Source organism: Dendrobates tinctorius, unplaced genomic scaffold (genome assembly GCF_039654945.1).
Source record: "Dendrobates tinctorius isolate UK_male_01 unplaced genomic scaffold, ASM3965494v1 ptg000020l, whole genome shotgun sequence".
NCBI classification, from domain to species: Eukaryota; Metazoa; Chordata; class Amphibia; order Anura; family Dendrobatidae; genus Dendrobates; species Dendrobates tinctorius.
In genome coordinates, this window is record NW_027361688.1 from 5,943,605 (window position 1) to 5,964,279 (window position 20,675).

The 20,675-nt window shown below is 40.8% G+C and overlaps 1 protein-coding gene across 1 annotated transcript in view; it reads left to right on the plus strand.

Moving 5' to 3' along the window:
- CHRM2 (cholinergic receptor muscarinic 2) overlaps positions 1-20,675 on the plus strand; it is a 185,125-nt gene that overhangs the window by 49,647 nt on the left and 114,803 nt on the right. The gene's annotated exons all lie outside the window — the stretch shown is intronic.

A 20,675-nucleotide genomic window follows, 5' to 3' on the forward strand; every position in this document is an offset into this window, starting at 1 on the left:
GTCACTTTTTCTCCTCCATCCGCCTCCTGAAAAAAACAGCCCAACTCCATCTTGATCAAGACAGGATGGGGGCTACCAAGTGCAGTGAAGTATCAGGTTACACCTCCTATTATACATTATGGAGAGGGGAGAAGGGTGGGGGGGAGTAGAGTAAGAAGACAGGCAAAAGAGAAAAACAGATTGTGCTGAGCTTTCTAACAAGTCTTTAACCTCACTCCTGAGCTGGATTCACATCTACACAGCTCAAAACTGCTGCATAAATTTTTTTTCCATGTCGCTGCTTTTGCCTTATAAACCCCAATCTATTTCACAATCATAAATGAAAACCTACATGGGACACATCATATATCAACTTGCATCTGTAAAAAGCATCATCGATAGTGCAGGTTATTGTCCTCCCCTTAAGTTGCATTTTTCATATATATATATATATATATATATATATATATATATAGTCCCCAACTAAAAAATAGCTAAAAAGCAATTTCAATAAAAAGAGAAGAAAAATGAATATTTGCTTTAGTAATTGAAGTGACTGAGCAGAATTGCCTGCAGAAGATGTTGTTTACCTTCCTGTGACCCGAGTTAGTCTGGAGAGTTCGTCTGATTAGTAATATTCCCTCCAAAGTACATGAAATAAAAAATAAGAGGCCGTGGCCTGGATTTTTTTTTGCTGAGTAGCCATCACCTTAATCTGCTGCCAGTCATGCAGATAACTCGTCTGATTGGGATGTGTACATATTCACGTCAGACAGGATAAATGTATGTAATGGAGGGCACAGCCTTACAGCGGGGGTCCACGTATCCAGGCAGGACGCCGACCTGGGAGGCCTTTTCTTTCAATTAGATTAATAGATATAGACTTAAATGGAAAACTAATGATGAAGAGAAAAAAAAACCCTCGTAGAAAATCATTCACCCAATGCCATAGTAAGAAACGGATAATAAACTAAATAAATTAAGTTGTTTAAATAGTTGAATGTATTTTTTAAAAAAACCCACATAATATACATTTATTTAGAATTGTTAAAATGTTTTTTATTTAAACTATCTTTTTAAGGTATATTTCTCTGTAGCTCACTTTTTAGATTTACTCTGCAGACTGGGACAGAGTCTTTAGAGTCATCTCATTATCTTTAGAGGGCTAGGGATTTATTTGCAGCTTGGTTATGTTAATGGAAGCTTATGTATGGTACACAAGATACATAAATCTACTGTGTAAGAATCTTCTTTGAAATTTGCCGATTGGTAGGATGGATGGGTGTGCACTCTCTTTCTGGAGACCGTATTAGTCTATGGACACTTTTCTGACTATTAGCTTGCATTATTTGCAGCTATCATACACCACAGACAGTCTAGTGACAATCACGATGAAAAAAAATTATATATAGCACTGTTGTCCTATTTTATTTAGCCCTACAGCACTGCAATACAGCTGGCATCAAGCTGCAATGATTATAAGATGACTCTACTGACCCTGCCCTCTAACAATAAAGATATAATTCTGCTGACCCTAGCCATTAATGATAATGATGATATAACTCTGCTGACCCTGCCCTAAAATGATATTAAAACTACTCTGCTAACTTTTCCCTATAGTGATAATGAGATGACTCTCCTGACCCTACCCCCTGAAAGATCATGAAATGACTCTGCTGACTTGGCCCTATAAAGGCAATGAGATGCCGCTACAGACCCTGCTCTGTAGTGATAATGAGATCACTCTGGTGATGACCCTACCCCCAAAAGATCATAAAATAACTCTACTGATCCTGCCCTCTAGCAATAATGATATAATTCTGCTGACCCTAGCCTTAAGTGATAATGATATTATTCTGTTCAAACCATCCTATAAAGATAATAAAATTACTCTCCTGCCCCTGCTCCCACTAGATCATGAGATGACTTTGTTGACCTTGACCTCTAATGTTGACCCTGACCTCTTATGATAACTCTACTGACCCTACCTTCTAGTGCTAATGAGGGGATTCTACTGACCCTACCTCCTAGTGGTAATGATATGATTCAACTAACCTTACCTTCTAGTGATAATGAGATGACTCCACTAACCCTACCTTCTAGTGATAATGAGATGATTCTATTGATCTTACATTCTAGCGATAATGAGATGACTCTACTAAGCCTACCTTCTAGTGATAATGAGATCATTCTACTCATTCTACTTTACCTAATAGTGATAATGAGATGATTCACTGGCCCTACCTTATAGTGATGAGATGATTCTACTGACCCTACCTTCTAGTGATAATGAGATGACTCTACTAACCCTACCTTCTAGTGATAATGAGATGATTCTACTAACCCTACCTTCTAGTGATAATGAAATGACTCTACTCTACCCCTACCTTCTAGTGATAATGAGATGATTCTACTAACCCTACCTTCTAGTGATAATGAGATGACTCTACTAACCCTACCTTCTAGTGATAATGAGATGATTCTACTGACCCTACCTTCTAGTGATAATGAGATGACTCTACTAACCCTACCTTCTAGTGATAATGAGATGACTCTACTAACCCTACCTTCTAGTGATAATGAGATGATTCTACTAACCCTACCTTCTAGTGATAATGAGATGACTCTATTAAGCCTACCTTCTAGTGATAATGAGATGACTCTACTAACCCTACCTTCTAGTGATAATGAGATGATTCTACTGACCCTACCTACTAGTGATAATGAGATGACTCTACTAACCCTACCTTCTAGTGATGAGATGACTCTACAACCCTACCTTCTAGTGATAATGAGATGATTCTACTGACCCTACCTTCTAGTGATAATGAGATGACTCTACTAACCCTACCTTCTAGTGATAATGAGATAACTCTACTAACCCTACCTTCTAGTGATAATGAGATGATTCTACTATCCCTACCTTCTAGTGATAATGAGATGATTCTACTAACCCTACCTTCTAGTGATAATGAGATGATTCTACTGACCCTACCTTCTAGTGATAATGAGATGACTCTACTAACCCTACCTTCTAGTGATAATGAGATGACTCTACTAACCCTACCTTCTAGTGATAATGACATGATTCTATTGATCTTACATTCTAGCGATAATGAGATGACTCTACTAAGCCTACCTGCTAGTGATAATAAGATCATTCTACTGACTACCTAATAGTGATAATGAGATGATTCACTGGCCCTACCTTATAGTGATGAGATGATTCTACTGACCCTACCTTCTAGCGATAATGAGATGGTTCTACTGACCCTACCTTCTAGTGATAATGAGATGATTCTACTGACCTTACCTTGTAGTGATGAGATAATTCTACTGACCCTACCTTCTAGTGATAATGAGATGATTTGACTGACCCTAACTTCTAGTGATAATGAGATGATTCGACTGACCCTACCTTCTAGTGATAATGATATGATTCGACTGACCTTACCTTCTAGTGATAATGAGATGATTCTACTGACCCTACCTTTCAGTGATAATGATATGATTCTATGACCTTCTAGTGATAATGAGATGATTCTACAAACCCTACCTTACTGTGATAATGAGATGATTCTACTAACCTTACCTTCTAGTGATAATGAGATGGTTCTACTGACCCTACCTTCTAGAGATAGTGAGATGATTCTGCTGACCCTTTAGTGATAATGAGATGATTCTGTTGACACTGCCCTCTAGTGACAATAAGATGACTTTACTGAGCCTTCCCTCTAGTGACAATGACATGACTATAACTGCACTGATTATGCCCTCTAGTGATAATGAGATAACTCTGCTGATCCGGCCCTATAATGAAAATAACATAACTCTACTGACTCTGCCCTCTAATGGTAATAAGATTATTGTGGTGCCCCTGCTCCCATGTAGTCAAGAGATGACTCTACCGATCCAGCCTTTTAATGATAGTAAGATAACTCAGCTGACCCTGTCCTCTAATGATAATGAGATGACTCAGCTGACCCTGCCCTTGCTGCCCTTTAATGATAATGAGATTATTGTGGTGCCCCTGCTCCCAGGTAATCAGGAAATGACTCTACTCACCCCGCCCTCAAATGGTAATGAGATTATTGTGGTGCCCCTGCTCCCAAGTAATCAGGAGATGACTCTACTGAACCGACCTTTTAGTGATAGTGAGATAACTCAGCTGACCCTGCCCTCTAATGATTATGAGATGACTCTGCTGACTCTGCTTTTTAGTGTTAACGATAAAAGTCTACTAACTCTGGTCTCTAGTGATAATGACATAACGCTGCTGACCCTGCCTTCTCCTGATTATAAAATGCCTTAGTTCACCCTGCACTTATAATAAGAAAGTGACCGTGCTGACTCTGTCTTAGTCTACACAGCAAATCAAAATTTAGAAATGAGCTGCAGGAAAACATGGAATCTATTCTCTTCATTAGCTAATGTGAAAATTTGAATAATACAGGAATCTGCATATGGGTTGTCATACAGAAAATACATTTTTATATATAAATATGTAAATATGATGCCATTTTCTGATGATATATTATCTATAAATACTTAAAATGTGGAATAAAAATCCAGCTGCTCATAGAAGTCATGTGGTTCATCCCTCTGGCTAGAAAATTTTGACCTTGGATTTTTTTTTTTTTTTTACTGTTTATCTATTACTTTTTTTTTTCTTATTTTAACCAAGTAACAATAACCCCTGTCACTGGCCAAAGAGATCCCACTAACATAGAGAGTAAAGCAATGTGACAAGCCGCAGATAAAAAGCGATGGATATTTCAGCTAATTGGATATTTGTAGATATAAATCTAAATGCAGCAAGGAGTTTATTTCATATGGTGCAATAATGATGGGTAAATTATATCACAGCTCCATAATTAACTCTGGGAATGAGTCACCATTACTATATCTGTAGCACAGAACATCTTATACGCAGGGCGGGGGGCACCTGTAGTCACACTTTCCAGAACTAGTTGTGCAGTGAAAACTTTATATTGGTACTTGCAGATTACTTTGAAGCGGGGGCACAAATTTAATCAATTTTGATCATTACAGCAATGATTCATGTGTGTATATACTGTATGTCAAAAAAGAACAGAAAAAAATATACTTCCTGGTGGTCTAGTGGAATGAAAACTGGTTGTTGTAGCAATGGCAGAGGAGGGTGTATATACAGACGTGGTCAAAATTGATATTCTTGAGATTTCATTGTACCCTGCACAGATTCTAGACACCCTGTGGCAGATGCAGCAAAGCAGCCCTAGAACATAAAAGATCCTCCTCCATGTTTCACAGTAGGGACAGTGTTCTTTTCTTGATATGCTTCATTTTTCCATCTGTGAACAGATGTGCCTGTGAGCTGATGTGCCTTGTTAAAAAGTTCAATTTTTGTCTCATCTGTCCATAGGACATTCTCCCAGAAGCTTTGTGGCTTGTCAAAATGTAGTTTGGCAAATTCCGGTCTGGCATTTTTATGATTTTTTTTCAACAATGGTATCGTATAGTAAAAAAAAAAGTAGAATATATTTATATTTGTGTCCAACTACAAACTAGTCTCTGTTGCTGCTGCACCTACTACGGACAACAAAGTAAAGACACAGAGCACAGGGAAGAAATCATTAACCCTGCTACTTCCCTAGACCACCAGGGAAAAAAAAATAAGCTGCTCCTCTATTCTAGATTGATGACCAGGGAGACAAATATTTTCCACTACTCTAGACCACCAGGGAAACATACATTAACTACTCCTTTATTCCAATACACCAGAGAATCATATATGAACTACTCCTCCACTCTAGATCACCAGCAAAACATATATTAACTACTCCTCTAGGCCACCTGGGAAACAGATATTAACTACTCCTCTACTCCATACCACCAGGGAAACAGACATTAACTACTCCTCTTCTCTATGCCACCAGGGAAACAGACGTTAACTACTCCTCTAATCTATACCACCAGGGAAACAGATATTAACTACTCCCCTACTCTATACCACCAGGGAAACTGACATTAACTACTCCTCTACTCTATACCATCAGGGAAACAGACATTAACTACTCCTCTACGCTATACCACCAGGGAAACAGACATTAACTACTCCTCTACTCTATAACACCAGGGAAACAGATATTAACTACTCCTCTTCTCTATGCCACCAGGGAAACAGACATTAACTACTCCTCTACTCTATACCACCAGGGAAACAGACATTAACTACTCCTCTACTCTATACCATCAGGGAAACAGACATTAACTACTCCTCTACTCTATACCACCAGGGAAACAGATATTAACTACTCCTCTTCTCTATGCCACCAGGGAAACAGACATTAACTACTCTTCTACTCTATACCACCAGGGAAACAGACATTAACTACTCCTCTACTCTATACCATCAGGGAAACAGACATTAACTACTCCTCTACTCTATACCACCAGGGAAACAGACATTAGCTACTCCTCTACTCTATACCACCAGAGAAACAGACATTAACTACTCCTCTACTCTATACCACCAGAGAAACAAACATTAACTTCTCCTCTACTCTATACCACCAGGGAAAAGGACATTAACTACTCCTCTACTCTTTACCACCAGGGAAACAGATATTAACTACTCTATATTCTATACCACCAGGGAAATAGACATTAACTTCTCCTCTACTCTGTACCACCAGAGAAACAGACATTAACTCCTCCTCTACTCTATATCACCATGGAAACAGACATTAACTACTCCTCTACTCTATACCACCAGGGAAACAGACATTAACTACTCCTCTACTCTATACCACCAGGGAAACAGACATTAACTTCTCCTCTACTCTGTACCACCAGAGAAACAGACATTAACTTCTCCTCTTCTCTATACCACCAGGGAAACAGACATTAACTACTCCTCTACTCTATACCACCAGGGAGACAGACATTAACTTCTCCTCTACTCTATACCACCAGGGAAACAGACATTAACTACTCCTCTACTCTATACCACCAGGGAAACAGACATTAACTCCTCCTCTACTCTATACCACCAGAGAAATAAACATTAACTACTCCTCTACTCTATACCACCAGGGAGACAGACATTAACTTCTCTTCTACTCTATACCACCAGGGAAACAGACATTAACTACTCCTCTACTCTATACCACCAGGGAAACAGACATTAACTCCTCCTCTACTCTATACCACCAGAGAAATAAACATTAACTACTCCTCTACTCTATACCACCTGGGAGACAGACATTAACTACTCCTCTACTCTATACCACCAGGGAAACAGACATTAACTACTCCTCTACTCTATACCACCAGGGAAACAGACATTAACTTCTCCTCTACTCTGTACCACCAGAGAAACAGACATTAACTTCTCCTCTTCTCTATACCACCAGGGAAACAGACATTAACTACTCCTCTACTCTATACCACCAGGGAGACAGACATTAACTTCTCCTCTACTCTATACCACCAGGGAAACACATTAACTACTCCTCTACTCTATACCACCAGGGAAACAGACATTAACTCCTCCTCTACTCTATACCACCAGAGAAATAAACATTAACTACTCCTCTACTCTATACCACCAGGGAGACAGACATTAACTACTCCTCTACTCTATACCACCAGGGAAACGGACATTAACTACTCCTCTACTCTATACCACCAGGGAAACATTCATTAACTTCTCCTCTACTCTGTACCACCAGAGAAACAGACATTAACTTCTCCTCTTCTCTATACCACCAGGGAAACAGACATTAACTTCTCCTCTACTCTATACCACCAGGGAGACAGACATTAACTTCTCCTCTACTCTATACCACCAGGGAAACAGACATTAACTACTCCTCTACTCTATACCACCAGGGAAACAGACATTAACTACTCCTCTACTCTATACCACCAGAGAAACAGACATTAACTACTCCTCTACTCTATACCACCAGAGAAACAAACATTAGCTTCTCCTCTACTCTATACCACCAGGGAAAAGGACATTAACTACTCCTCTACTCTTTACCACCAGGGAAACAGATATTAACTACTCCTATACTCTATACCACCAGGGAAACAGACATTAACTTCTCCTCTACTCTGTACCACCAGAGAAACAGACATTAACTCCTCTACTCTATATCACCAGGGAAACAGACATTAACTACTCCTCTACTCTATACCACCAGGGAAACAGACATTAACTTCTCCTCTACTCTGTACCACCAGAGAAACGGACATTAACATCTCCTCTTCTCTATACCACCAGGGAAACAGACATTAACTACTCCTCTACTCTATACCACCAGGGAGACAGACATTAACTTCTCCTCTACTCTATACCACCAGGGAAACAGACATTAACTACTCCTCTACTCTATACCACCAGGGAAACAGACATTAGCTCCTCCTCTACTCTATACCACCAGAGAAATAAACATTAACTACTCCTCTACTCTATACCACTAGGGAGACAGACATTAACTACTCCTCTACTCTATACCACCAGGGAAACAGACATTAACTACTCCTCTACTCTATACCACCAGGGAAACAGACATTAACTACTCCTCTACTCTATACCACCAGGGAAACAGACATTAACTTCTCCTCTACTCTGTACCACCAGAGAAACAGATATTAACTTCTCCTCTTCTCTATACCACCAGGGAAACAGACATTAACTTCTCCTCTACTCTATGCCACCAGGGAGACAGACATTAACTTCTCCTCTACTCTATACCACCAGGGAAACAGACATTAACTACTCCTCTACTCTATACCACCAGGGAAACAGACATTAACTACTCCTCTACTCTATACCACCAGGGAAACAGACATTAACTACTCCTCTAATCTATACCACCAGAGAAACGGACATTAACTACTCCTCTACTCTATACCACCAGGGAAACAGACATTAACTACTCCTCTACTCTATACCACCAGGGAAACAGACATTAACTACTCCTCTACTCTATACCACCAGGGAAACAGACATTAACTACTCCTCTACTCTATACCAACAGAGAAACAGACATTAACTCCTCCTCTACTCTATACCACCAGAGAAACAGACATTAACTACTCCTCTACTCTATACCACCAGGGAAACAGACATTAACTACTCCTCTACTCTATACCACCAGGGAAACAGACATTAACTACTCCTCTACTCTATACCACCAGGGAAACAGACATTAACTACTCCTCTACTCTATACCACCAGGGAAACAGACATTAACTACTCCTCTACTCTATACCACCAGGGAAACGGACATTAACTACTCCTCTACTCTATACCACCAGAGAAACGGACATTAACTACTCCTCTACTCTATACCACCAGAGAAACAAACATTAACTTCTCCTCTACTCTATACCACCATGGAAACGGACATTAACTACTCCTCTACTCTATACCACCAGGGAAACGGACATTAACTACTCCTCTACTCTATACCACCAGGGAAACAGACATTAACTTCTCCACTACTCTATACCAACAGAGAAACAGACATTAACTCCTCCTCTACTCTATACCACCAGAGAAACAGACATTAACTACTCCTCTACTCTATACCACCAGGGAAACAGACATTAACTACTCCTCTACTCTATACCACCAGGGAAACAGACATTAACTACTCCTCTACTCTATACCACCAGGGAAACGGACATTAACTACTCCTCTACTCTATACCACCAGGGAAACGGACATTAACTACTCCTCTACTCTGTACCACCAGAGAAACAGACATTAACTCCTCCTCTACTCTATATCACCATGGAAACAGACATTAACTACTCCTCTACTCTATACCACCAGAGAAACAGATATTAACTTCTCCTCTTCTCTATACCACCAGGGAAACAGACATTAACTACTCCTCTACTCTATACCACCAGGGAAACGGACATTAACTACTCCTCTACTCTATACCACCAGGGAAACGGACATTAACTACTCCTCTACTCTGTACCACCAGAGAAACAGACATTAACTCCTCCTCTACTCTATATCACCATGGAAACAGACATTAACTACTCCTCTACTCTATACCACCAGGGAAACAGATATTAACTACTCTATATTCTATACCACCAGGGAAATAGACATTAACTTCTCCTCTACTCTGTACCACCAGAGAAACAGACATTAACTCCTCCTCTACTCTATATCACCATGGAAACAGACATTAACTACTCCTCTACTCTATACCACCAGGGAAACAGACATTAACTACTCCTCTACTCTATACCACCAGGGAAACAGACATTAACTTCTCCTCTACTCTGTACCACCAGAGAAACAGACATTAACTTCTCCTCTTCTCTATACCACCAGGGAAACAGACATTAACTACTCCTCTACTCTATACCACCAGGGAGACAGACATTAACTTCTCCTCTACTCTATACCACCAGGGAAACAGACATTAACTACTCCTCTACTCTATACCACCAGGGAAACAGACATTAACTCCTCCTCTACTCTATACCACCAGAGAAATAAACATTAACTACTCCTCTACTCTATACCACCAGGGAGACAGACATTAACTTCTCTTCTACTCTATACCACCAGGGAAACAGACATTAACTACTCCTCTACTCTATACCACCAGGGAAACAGACATTAACTCCTCCTCTACTCTATACCACCAGAGAAATAAACATTAACTACTCCTCTACTCTATACCACCTGGGAGACAGACATTAACTACTCCTCTACTCTATACCACCAGGGAAACAGACATTAACTACTCCTCTACTCTATACCACCAGGGAAACAGACATTAACTTCTCCTCTACTCTGTACCACCAGAGAAACAGACATTAACTTCTCCTCTTCTCTATACCACCAGGGAAACAGACATTAACTACTCCTCTACTCTATACCACCAGGGAGACAGACATTAACTTCTCCTCTACTCTATACCACCAGGGAAACACATTAACTACTCCTCTACTCTATACCACCAGGGAAACAGACATTAACTCCTCCTCTACTCTATACCACCAGAGAAATAAACATTAACTACTCCTCTACTCTATACCACCAGGGAGACAGACATTAACTACTCCTCTACTCTATACCACCAGGGAAACGGACATTAACTACTCCTCTACTCTATACCACCAGGGAAACATTCATTAACTTCTCCTCTACTCTGTACCACCAGAGAAACAGACATTAACTTCTCCTCTTCTCTATACCACCAGGGAAACAGACATTAACTTCTCCTCTACTCTATACCACCAGGGAGACAGACATTAACTTCTCCTCTACTCTATACCACCAGGGAAACAGACATTAACTACTCCTCTACTCTATACCACCAGGGAAACAGACATTAACTACTCCTCTACTCTATACCACCAGAGAAACAGACATTAACTACTCCTCTACTCTATACCACCAGAGAAACAAACATTAGCTTCTCCTCTACTCTATACCACCAGGGAAAAGGACATTAACTACTCCTCTACTCTTTACCACCAGGGAAACAGATATTAACTACTCCTATACTCTATACCACCAGGGAAACAGACATTAACTTCTCCTCTACTCTGTACCACCAGAGAAACAGACATTAACTCCTCTACTCTATATCACCAGGGAAACAGACATTAACTACTCCTCTACTCTATACCACCAGGGAAACAGACATTAACTTCTCCTCTACTCTGTACCACCAGAGAAACGGACATTAACATCTCCTCTTCTCTATACCACCAGGGAAACAGACATTAACTACTCCTCTACTCTATACCACCAGGGAGACAGACATTAACTTCTCCTCTACTCTATACCACCAGGGAAACAGACATTAACTACTCCTCTACTCTATACCACCAGGGAAACAGACATTAGCTCCTCCTCTACTCTATACCACCAGAGAAATAAACATTAACTACTCCTCTACTCTATACCACTAGGGAGACAGACATTAACTACTCCTCTACTCTATACCACCAGGGAAACAGACATTAACTACTCCTCTACTCTATACCACCAGGGAAACAGACATTAACTACTCCTCTACTCTATACCACCAGGGAAACAGACATTAACTTCTCCTCTACTCTGTACCACCAGAGAAACAGATATTAACTTCTCCTCTTCTCTATACCACCAGGGAAACAGACATTAACTTCTCCTCTACTCTATGCCACCAGGGAGACAGACATTAACTTCTCCTCTACTCTATACCACCAGGGAAACAGACATTAACTACTCCTCTACTCTATACCACCAGGGAAACAGACATTAACTACTCCTCTACTCTATACCACCAGGGAAACAGACATTAACTACTCCTCTAATCTATACCACCAGAGAAACGGACATTAACTACTACTCTACTCTATACCACCAGGGAAACAGACATTAACTACTCCTCTACTCTATACCACCAGGGAAACAGACATTAACTACTCCTCTACTCTATACCACCAGGGAAACAGACATTAACTACTCCTCTACTCTATACCAACAGAGAAACAGACATTAACTCCTCCTCTACTCTATACCACCAGGGAAACAGACATTAACTACTCCTCTACTCTATACCACCAGGGAAACAGACATTAACTACTCCTCTACTCTATACCACCAGGGAAACGGACATTAACTACTCCTCTACTCTATACCACCAGAGAAACGGACATTAACTACTCCTCTACTCTATACCACCAGAGAAACAAACATTAACTTCTCCTCTACTCTATACCACCATGGAAACGGACATTAACTACTCCTCTACTCTATACCACCAGGGAAACGGACATTAACTACTCCTCTACTCTATACCACCAGGGAAACAGACATTAACTTCTCCACTACTCTATACCAACAGAGAAACAGACATTAACTCCTCCTCTACTCTATACCACCAGAGAAACAGACATTAACTACTCCTCTACTCTATACCACCAGGGAAACAGACATTAACTACTCCTCTACTCTATACCACCAGGGAAACAGACATTAACTACTCCTCTACTCTATACCACCAGGGAAACGGACATTAACTACTCCTCTACTCTATACCACCAGGGAAACGGACATTAACTACTCCTCTACTCTGTACCACCAGAGAAACAGACATTAACTCCTCCTCTACTCTATATCACCATGGAAACAGACATTAACTACTCCTCTACTCTATACCACCAGAGAAACAGATATTAACTTCTCCTCTTCTCTATACCACCAGGGAAACAGACATTAACTACTCCTCTACTCTATACCACCAGGGAAACGGACATTAACTACTCCTCTACTCTATACCACCAGGGAAACGGACATTAACTACTCCTCTACTCTGTACCACCAGAGAAACAGACATTAACTCCTCCTCTACTCTATATCACCATGGAAACAGACATTAACTACTCCTCTACTCTATACCACCAGGGAAACAGATATTAACTACTCTATATTCTATACCACCAGGGAAATAGACATTAACTTCTCCTCTACTCTGTACCACCAGAGAAACAGACATTAACTCCTCCTCTACTCTATATCACCATGGAAACAGACATTAACTACTCCTCTACTCTATACCACCAGGGAAACAGACATTAACTACTCCTCTACTCTATACCACCAGGGAAACAGACATTAACTTCTCCTCTACTCTGTACCACCAGAGAAACAGACATTAACTTCTCCTCTTCTCTATACCACCAGGGAAACAGACATTAACTACTCCTCTACTCTATACCACCAGGGAGACAGACATTAACTTCTCCTCTACTCTATACCACCAGGGAAACAGACATTAACTACTCCTCTACTCTATACCACCAGGGAAACAGACATTAACTCCTCCTCTACTCTATACCACCAGAGAAATAAACATTAACTACTCCTCTACTCTATACCACCAGGGAGACAGACATTAACTTCTCTTCTACTCTATACCACCAGGGAAACAGACATTAACTACTCCTCTACTCTATACCACCAGGGAAACAGACATTAACTCCTCCTCTACTCTATACCACCAGAGAAATAAACATTAACTACTCCTCTACTCTATACCACCTGGGAGACAGACATTAACTACTCCTCTACTCTATACCACCAGGGAAACAGACATTAACTACTCCTCTACTCTATACCACCAGGGAAACAGACATTAACTTCTCCTCTACTCTGTACCACCAGAGAAACAGACATTAACTTCTCCTCTTCTCTATACCACCAGGGAAACAGACATTAACTACTCCTCTACTCTATACCACCAGGGAGACAGACATTAACTTCTCCTCTACTCTATACCACCAGGGAAACACATTAACTACTCCTCTACTCTATACCACCAGGGAAACAGACATTAACTCCTCCTCTACTCTATACCACCAGAGAAATAAACATTAACTACTCCTCTACTCTATACCACCAGGGAGACAGACATTAACTACTCCTCTACTCTATACCACCAGGGAAACGGACATTAACTACTCCTCTACTCTATACCACCAGGGAAACATTCATTAACTTCTCCTCTACTCTGTACCACCAGAGAAACAGACATTAACTTCTCCTCTTCTCTATACCACCAGGGAAACAGACATTAACTTCTCCTCTACTCTATACCACCAGGGAGACAGACATTAACTTCTCCTCTACTCTATACCACCAGGGAAACAGACATTAACTACTCCTCTACTCTATACCACCAGGGAAACAGACATTAACTACTCCTCTACTCTATACCACCAGAGAAACAGACATTAACTACTCCTCTACTCTATACCACCAGAGAAACAAACATTAGCTTCTCCTCTACTCTATACCACCAGGGAAAAGGACATTAACTACTCCTCTACTCTTTACCACCAGGGAAACAGATATTAACTACTCCTATACTCTATACCACCAGGGAAACAGACATTAACTTCTCCTCTACTCTGTACCACCAGAGAAACAGACATTAACTCCTCTACTCTATATCACCAGGGAAACAGACATTAACTACTCCTCTACTCTATACCACCAGGGAAACAGACATTAACTTCTCCTCTACTCTGTACCACCAGAGAAACGGACATTAACATCTCCTCTTCTCTATACCACCAGGGAAACAGACATTAACTACTCCTCTACTCTATACCACCAGGGAGACAGACATTAACTTCTCCTCTACTCTATACCACCAGGGAAACAGACATTAACTACTCCTCTACTCTATACCACCAGGGAAACAGACATTAGCTCCTCCTCTACTCTATACCACCAGAGAAATAAACATTAACTACTCCTCTACTCTATACCACTAGGGAGACAGACATTAACTACTCCTCTACTCTATACCACCAGGGAAACAGACATTAACTACTCCTCTACTCTATACCACCAGGGAAACAGACATTAACTACTCCTCTACTCTATACCACCAGGGAAACAGACATTAACTTCTCCTCTACTCTGTACCACCAGAGAAACAGATATTAACTTCTCCTCTTCTCTATACCACCAGGGAAACAGACATTAACTTCTCCTCTACTCTATGCCACCAGGGAGACAGACATTAACTTCTCCTCTACTCTATACCACCAGGGAAACAGACATTAACTACTCCTCTACTCTATACCACCAGGGAAACAGACATTAACTACTCCTCTACTCTATACCACCAGGGAAACAGACATTAACTACTCCTCTAATCTATACCACCAGAGAAACGGACATTAACTACTCCTCTACTCTATACCACCAGGGAAACAGACATTAACTACTCCTCTACTCTATACCACCAGGGAAACAGACATTAACTACTCCTCTACTCTATACCACCAGGGAAACAGACATTAACTACTCCTCTACTCTATACCAACAGAGAAACAGACATTAACTCCTCCTCTACTCTATACCACCAGAGAAACAGACATTAACTACTCCTCTACTCTATACCACCAGGGAAACAGACATTAACTACTCCTCTACTCTATACCACCAGGGAAACAGACATTAACTACTCCTCTACTCTATACCACCAGGGAAACAGACATTAACTACTCCTCTACTCTATACCACCAGGGAAACAGACATTAACTACTCCTCTACTCTATACCACCAGGGAAACGGACATTAACTACTCCTCTACTCTATACCACCAGAGAAACGGACATTAACTACTCCTCTACTCTATACCACCAGAGAAACAAACATTAACTTCTCCTCTACTCTATACCACCATGGAAACGGACATTAACTACTCCTCTACTCTATACCACCAGGGAAACGGACATTAACTACTCCTCTACTCTATACCACCAGGGAAACAGACATTAACTTCTCCACTACTCTATACCAACAGAGAAACAGACATTAACTCCTCCTCTACTCTATACCACCAGAGAAACAGACATTAACTACTCCTCTACTCTATACCACCAGGGAAACAGACATTAACTACTCCTCTACTCTATACCACCAGGGAAACAGACATTAACTACTCCTCTACTCTATACCACCAGGGAAACGGACATTAACTACTCCTCTACTCTATACCACCAGGGAAACGGACATTAACTACTCCTCTACTCTATACCACCAGGGAAACGGACATTAACTACTCCTCTACTCTATACCACCAGGGAAACGGACATTAACTACTCCTCTACTCTATACCACCAGGGAAACAGACATTAACTACTCCTCTACTCTATACCACCAGGGAAACAGACATTAACTACTCCTCTACTCTATACCACCAGGGAAACGGACATTAACTACTCCTCTACTCTATACCACCAGGGAAACGGACAATAACTACTCCTCTACTCTATACCACCAGAGAAACAAACATTAACTTCTCCTCTACTCTATACCACCATGGAAACGGACATTAACTACTCCTCTACTCTATACCACCAGAGAAACGGACATTAACTACTCCTCTACTCTATACCACCAGGGAAACAGATATTAACTACTCCTCTACTCTATACCACCAGGGAAACAGACATTAACTACTCCTCTACTCTATACCACCAGGGAAACAGACATTAACTACTCCTCTACTGTATACCACCAGGGAAACGGACATTAACTACTCCTCTACTCTATACCACCAGGGAAACGGACATTAACTACTCCTCTACTCTATACCACCAGAGAAACAAACATTAACTTCTCCTCTACTCTATACCACCATGGAAACGGACATTAACTACTCCTCTACTCTATACCACCAGGGAAACGGACATTAACTACTCCTCTACTCTATACCACCAGGGAAACAGACATTAACTACTCCTCTACTCTATACCACCAGGGAAACGGACATTAACTACTCCTCTACTCTATACCACCAGAGAAACAAACATTAACTACTCCTCTACTCTATACCACCATGGAAACGGACATTAACTACTCCTCTACTCTATACCACCAGAGAAACGGACATTAACTACTCCTCTACTCTATACCACCAGGGAAACAGATATTAACTACTCCTCTACTCTATACCACCAGGGAAATAGACATTAACTCCTCCTCTACTCTATACCACCAGGGAAACAGACATTAACTACTCCTCTACTCTATACCAGCAGAGAAATGGACATTAACTACTCCTCTACTCTATACCACCAGGGAAACAGATATTAACTACTCCTCTACTCTATACCACCAGGGAAACAGACATTAACTACTCCTCTACTCTATACCACCAGGGAAACAGACATTAACTACTCCTCTACTCTATACCACCAGGGAAACGGACATTAACTACTCCTCTACTCTATACCACCAGGGAAACAGACATTAACTACTCCTCTACTCTATACCACCAGGGAAACAGACATTAACTACTCCTCTACTCTATACCACCAGGGAAACAGACATTAACTACTCCTCTACTCTATACCAGCAGAGAAATGGACATTAACTACTCCTCTACTCTATACCACCAGGGAAACAGATATTAACTACTCCTCTACTCTATACCAACAGAGAAACAGACATTAACTACTTCTCTACTCTATACCACCAGAGAAACAGACATTAACTACTCCTCTACTCTATACCACCAGGGAAACAGACATTAACTACTCCTCTACTCTATACCACCAGGGAAACAGACATTAACTACTCCTCTAATCTATACCACCAGAGAAACGGACATTAACTACTCCTCTACTCTATACCACCAGGGAAACAGACATTAACTACTCCTCTACTCTATACCACCAGGGAAACAGACATTAACTACTCCTCTACTCTATACCAACAGAGAAACAGACATTAACTCCTCCTCTACTCTATACCACCAGAGAAACAGACATTAACTACTCCTCTACTCTATACCACCAGGGAAACGGACATTAACTACTCCTCTACTCTATACCACCAGGGAAACGGACATTAACTACTCCTCTACTCTATACCACCATAGAAACAAACATTAACTTCTCCTCTACTCTATACCACCATGGAAACGGACATTAACTACTCCTCTACTCTATACCACCAGGGAAACGGACATTAACTACTCCTCTACTCTATACCACCAGGGAAACAGACATTAACTTCTCCTCTACTCTATACCAACAGAGAAACAGACATTAACTCCTCCTCTACTCTATAGCACCAGAGAAACAGACATTAACTACTCCTCTACTCTATACCACCAGGGAAACAGACATTAACTACTCCTCTACTCTATACCACCAGGGAAACAGACATTAACTACTCCTCTACTCTATACCACCAGGGAAACAGACATTAACTACTCCTCTACTCTATACCAACAGAGAAACAGACATTAACTCCTCCTCTACTCTATACCACCAGAGAAACAGACATTAACTACTCCTCTACTCTATACCACCAGGGAAACAGACATTAACTACTCCTCTACTGTATACCACCAGGGAAACGGACATTAACTACTCCTCTACTCTATACCACCAGGGAAACGGACATTAACTACTCCTCTACTCTATACCATCAGGGAAACGGACATTAACTACTCCTCTACTCTATACCACCAGAGAAACAAACATTAACTTCTCCTCTACTCTATACCACCATGGAAACGGACATTAATTACTCCTCTACTCTATACCACCAGGGAAACGGACATTAACTACTCCTCTACTCTATACCACCAGGGAAACAGACATTAACTACTCCTCTACTCTATACCACCAGAGAAACAGACATTAACTCCTCCTCTACTCTATACCACCAGAGAAACAGACAGTAACTACTCCTCTACTCTATACCACCAGGGAAACAGACATTAACTACTCCTCTACTCTATACCACCAGGGAAACAGACATTAACTACTCCTCTACTCTATACCACCAGAGAAACGGACATTAACTACTCCTCTACTCTATACCACCAGGGAAACAGACATTAACTACTCCTCTACTCTATACAACCAGGGAAACGGACATTAACTACTCCTCTACTCTATACCACCAGGGAAACAGACATTAACTACTCCTCTACTCTATACCACCAGAGAAACAGACATGAACTACTCCTCTACTCTATACCACCATGGAAACGGACATTAACTACTCCTCTACTCTATACCACCAGGGAAACGGACATTAACTACTCCTCTACTCTATACCACCAGGGAAACGGACATTAACTACTCCTCTACTCTATACCACCAGAGAAACAGACATTAACTTCTCCTCTACTCTATACCACCAGGTTAACGGACATTAACTACTCCTCTACTCTATACCACCAGGGAAACATACATTAACTACTCCTCTACTCTATACCACCATGGAAACGGACATTAATTACTCCTCTACTCTATATCACCAGGGAAACGGACATTAACTACTCCTCTACTCTATACCACCAGGGAAACGGACATTAACTACTCCTCTACTCTATACCACCAGAGAAACAGACATTAACTCCTCCTCTACTCTATACCACCATGGAAACGGACATTAACTACTCCTCTACTCTATACCACCTGGGAAACGGACATTAACTACTCCTCTACTCTATACCACCAGGGAAACGGACATTAACTACTCCTCTACTCTATACCACCAGAGAAACAGACATTAACTTCTCCTCTACTCTATACCACCAGGGAAACGGACATTAACTACTCCTCTACTCTATACCACCAGGGAAACATACATTAACTACTCCTCTACTCTATACCACCATGGAAACGGACATTAATTACTCCTCTACTCTATATCACCAGGGAAACGGACATTAACTACTCCTCTACTCTATACCACCAGGTGCAAAATATTATTTCTCTATTTGAGATAACCAGGGAAACAGACATTATCTACTGCTCTACTTTACACTACCAGGAAAAGAGACATTAAATAATCATATACTGTAGACCAGCAGGGAAACAGACATCAACTACTCTCTCCTCTATACCACAAGGAGAAAATTATCAATTACTTCTATATTCTAGACCACCAGGAAAACAGACATTATCTACTCTTGTACTGTACACCATCAGACAGTAACTGCGACAACCAAGAAAAAAATATATTAACTATTGCTCTACTCTAGACCACCAGGGATCCATCATTATCGCTTCCTCTATCTATTCTGTTATTTCTAAACACTGTTTTTTCGGTGATTCCTTTGTATCCCTGTTTATACTGCACTCACACACACAAATGATGCACCATTTGAAAGGTAAACTTGCCCCCTTCAGCA